Genomic DNA, 4,521 nt, shown 5'->3' with positions numbered 1-4,521 from the left:
ACAAGATTGAGGTAAACCACGAATCTTGGCTACTAATGCAAATATATATATATATATATATATATATATATATATATATATATATATATATATATATAGAGAGAGAGAGAGAGAGAGAGAGAGAGAGATTTTTAATCAATTTATTGCGCCCATTGGCGTCACACATCTGAGCTGATAACAATAATATTGTTTACATCTATATAGTAATTAGGTTATACCAAAATGAATTATAAAGAATACAAAATTAAATTCGTGAACATTATAAATTACTAGGCTTTATTCCAGGTAGGCAATAGGCTCCTAAGAGAGAGAGAGAGAGAGAGAGAGAGAGAGAGAGAGAGAGAGAGAGGTCGCAGGTTTTATTTTTTTCGTTCACTATAAGCCAAACATATAGAGAGAGAGGGTAAATGGAATCTGGGTCGTAATCATTAAGTCATTCCATATAGGAGAGAGAGAGAGAGAGAGAGAGAGAGAGAGAGAGAGAGAGAGAGAGAGAGAGAGAGAGAGAAATAAGGTAGGAGGTCTGTGGGAAATCATATTACAAGGGCCTGGGAGGTCGTGGGAAATTCTGATCACACATTCTTTGTCGTAAGGAAAGGAAATAAATATCCTTCGGCGAAGGATTAAAGTCTTAATGGTTCATCCTATGGGTTCTGATCCTTTCGCTTGCTTGAACTTCGATGCATTTTAATTGTTTTATTATAAAGCATCATTTTGTTGGTTTGTGTTTTTGCTCACTAGTGGGCCCATAAATGTGATGTATAAGTGCGGGAAAATACTGTATAACGTATTTATGTTTGCAATGCATCTAACACACGTAGTGAATTACAGATTCTTTTTCAATGCACACATGTTAGTTTATAAATACACACACACACACACACACACACACACACACACATATATATATATATATATATATATATATATATATATATATATATATATATCTATATATCATTCAGACAGGATGAAATAGTAGCGGCCGAAATTCAATAATCCGATTTCCAAAAGGTTTGTAGGTAGGATCTCTTTTACTTATATAATAAGGAACCTCTGGATACACACATGCACATTTCCCTCGTTTTGTTTGTTCCATTATGTTCATTAAATATACAAACTGAACGGACATAACTTTGTCTATGTACTGTAAAATGGTTTTTAACGAATTATTATAATTTCAAGTGACCAAATTGAAATTAAGTTATGGTTCATATTTGGGCCCTTAGAAACAGTGCAGATATGTGCACTTATAGCCATGTAATTATTATTATTATTATTATTATTATTATTATTATTATTATTATTATTAGGTACTTCTTTATTCTAAAAATACCGAGTAACTGGTGCTATGAGGGTTATTAGCCTTTAACAAGCAATCCAAACGAAAAAGAGGCCATTAGTTTTTATCTCGGTATGTCTAAAGTCGTAACAAAGTCGAAATTTTGTTTAGCATTTCACCTTACATCAGTTCCTTGCTACATCCAGTACACGGACACAGGTATCTGATTCTGTCATTTTAGAGTATTTGAGGAATTTGCTGTATCGTAATGAAGATTTGGTGTTTTTGGGCTGCTTTCATCATTTAGTGGACTTATTTAATAACTTTTTTTTTTCAAGAATTTTTTATTTTTTCTTTATTTTTTTTTTCTGTGGGGAGAGGGGGGGGGGTTCACTTTCAGCATTTAGTGGATTTTTTTTGTGGGGGTGTTCGTTAATTATCTGTTGGCTGTTCTCCAAACAGAGATACCCAGTTTTAAGCTTTTATAAGTTTTCAGTCCTGCTGTTTGGATTATCTGCACCTGTCTCGGCGTTGAAGGTAACGGTGCCCTTCGAAGATGCCCAAACTTCCTAAAGATGAAGTCGATCTTGTCGTCGCTTCGATCGAGAAGCAAATAGACGAAACGATTGATGTGGCCGTTTCCCGTATGAAGATTTGCGTCCAGCAGGAGATAGGCGAGCTGAGGCACAAACTGGTCTCCTTGCGTGAACAGTACAGCGTGTTGAAAAAGGAAAATGAAGCCTTGCGATTGTTGAAGGCGAATGGCGGGCAGCAGATTACAGCTGCTGTGCCCATCGAAGGCGTTGTTGATGATCCCGCTGCAGGTCAAGGTCCCGCTGCAAGTCAAGAACCGGCTGCAGGGCTAGAGCCTGCTGGTCATGATCCAGCTGGATCAGACAGTGGCGATGAAGTTTAAATACCAATTCTACAGTTTTGATTATTGTAGAAACCTTGCTAAATCAAACTTTCTTAGCTTTGGAAACTTTTAGAATTTGAATTTTTAGATCCTCAATCATTTTTTAGAAGTTAATGTCAAATTGTTCATTTTGAAGTTTTTAGAACCAGAATTTTTTTTTATTTAATAACTGCAGAGTTTGTTATTAAGGCTAGTGAATCTGTTATACTGTTCATTTTGTTGGAAGATGATATTGCTGCACTGTAGAATTTTCTTATGGCCAAGTATCTTTTCATGTTTTAAATCTTATTAAGCCAATTAGAAAATAGGATTTTATCTTTATACCTTGAGTTATTTTTAATTGTATTGCTTTTAATGTTTTTATTTGTAAACTCCTTTTTTACTTGTTAAACACCTTTTTTTACTTGTAAGTTTTCTCTGCATCATCTAAAATTTTAGACTTATAAATTGAGGAAAATAAAAATGCTTTGAAGGTCCCGAATCTTTAATTCAACTAAAACCTGATAATCAAGGAAAACAAAGGCTACTAAGGTCCCATAATTTAGTTTATTCTTTAAAATTTTACTTTCCTAGAACTCTTTAAGATTGCAGTCTTGAACTTCTCTCTTCCATTTGTTTCCATAAAGTGATATTTTCTATTAGTCTAATGTACGGGGGGAACACAAGAGATAGTTATTGGGCTAATTTTTCTAAAAACTAATTTTGTGGAATTCAAGTTTTTAATATCGGTATACATTTTTTTTATTTGGGTCTGGTTCCAGACTCTAATTTAATTTGTTTCTTGTACCAGATTTATTGGTTGAAGTTAATTTAATCCTAATTCTTGAGCAATTTTATATTCAAACGGTTGTTTTTTTTCTCGGCCTGAACAGAATACTGTTTTACCGACACTATCGCTTGTAAAATAAAGTAAAAAAGTTATTGGAGCCATTATTGAAATTAAGCTACACTCTTGTAACTATAATAATTTATAAACTTTTATAACTTAGTGCTAAAAGATGATATTCAAACCTAATGTATCTGTTTGTTGCATTACGAAAGGTCTTTAAAAGATTATGTAGTTTTAGATTATTAGATTATATTCTGTAAACAACCATTCCTTCAATTACTAAGCAAGGATAAAGTCCAAGATGAATTAAGGTGGCTTTGCTGACTTTATAATGTATAGTTATCATTACTGCCCTTAAACGAAACGGACTTCTTATTGTGCACTGTTGGCACAGGACAGAATAGGGTCGTTTACACGGGGCAAGTAGAGAGGCAAGGCAAGTGTGCGAGTAACTTGCTATAAGTTACTTGCATTGTGTAAACATCCAGTTGCCACCCATCCCCCCCAACAAAAAAAGAAATTCCAGTAAAGTACGAAGCAAGTACGCGGGCAAGCTGCCAGGAAAGGCAAGTGAATAGTCAGCAGTTCTATTTAGTGGTAGCTTGCTCCACCACCCACCAGTGTCAAGCTACGTGCCTACTAACTTGACCTATGTGAACACGGTCTATTCATGGGTAGTGGGCAGTCTCTCTGTACCATGGTCTTCCACTGTCTTGGGTTACAGTGTTCTTGCTTGAGAGTATACTCGGACACACCATTCTATCAAATTTCGCTTCCTCTTTTGTTAAATTATTTAAAGTATATATGAAATATTTTTACTGTTCTTGAAATATTAAATTTTTCCTTGTTTCTTTTCCTCACTGGGCTATTTTCCCTGTAGGGGCCCGTGGGCTTATAGCATCCTGCTTTTCCAACTTAAGGTTGTAGTTTAACAATTAATAATAATAATACTTGCTCGTTATCTTCGCCAGCTCCGTTATACTACAGGAATTGTAGAGAGCACTCGTAATTTGTTTTTTGTCAATTGCTGTGTTTATAATCGCAGAAATGCCTGGGAAGGTGGGATGATGAAGTCTCATGCAAGTTTGTGATTTCATATAGAGTATGAATGTCTGTGGAACATGCACAGTGAAAACAAACTGGCACGACAGAGTGCTTTGAATAACATGTGTGGAAATGGAATTTTTTTGAATAAATGAAGTAGAGTAAAATAAAAAGTATAAGAGCAACTTAAATACAAGAACATATTGAAGTAGAAAAATCAGAACTATTGATCAGCATCTTACACCCAAAACTGATGGTGTAGGTTTTTGAATGTTTACCGTTTCTAGAAATATGAGGGTTATTTCCAATTTGCTTCTAGCTGGTAAAGTGTCTTTCATAAAGGTATCACATTTCTGTATATCAGGACCTACTGCATTTAGCAACAGATCAAAAACCCTTGGTGACATATGTATTCATTGTGATCCTCCACATAAAGGTCCCTCTAAAGTG

General features: G+C 34.8%; 1 long non-coding RNA gene across 1 annotated transcript; it reads left to right on the top strand.

The window, feature by feature from the left end:
- The first annotated feature begins 1,402 nt into the window (after positions 1-1,402).
- LOC137648469 (uncharacterized) lies at positions 1,403-2,674 on the top strand. Its single transcript, XR_011045631.1, has 2 exons — positions 1,403-1,501; positions 1,779-2,674. It is a non-coding gene; the product is annotated as an uncharacterized lncRNA (long non-coding RNA).
- Positions 2,675-4,521: the final 1,847 nt, after the last annotated feature.

Source organism: Palaemon carinicauda, chromosome 10, assembly GCF_036898095.1.
Source record: "Palaemon carinicauda isolate YSFRI2023 chromosome 10, ASM3689809v2, whole genome shotgun sequence".
Classification (NCBI taxonomy): domain Eukaryota; kingdom Metazoa; phylum Arthropoda; class Malacostraca; order Decapoda; family Palaemonidae; genus Palaemon; species Palaemon carinicauda.
The sequence above is the reverse complement of the archived record's forward strand: the minus strand, read 5'-3'. Positions and strand labels throughout refer to the sequence as shown.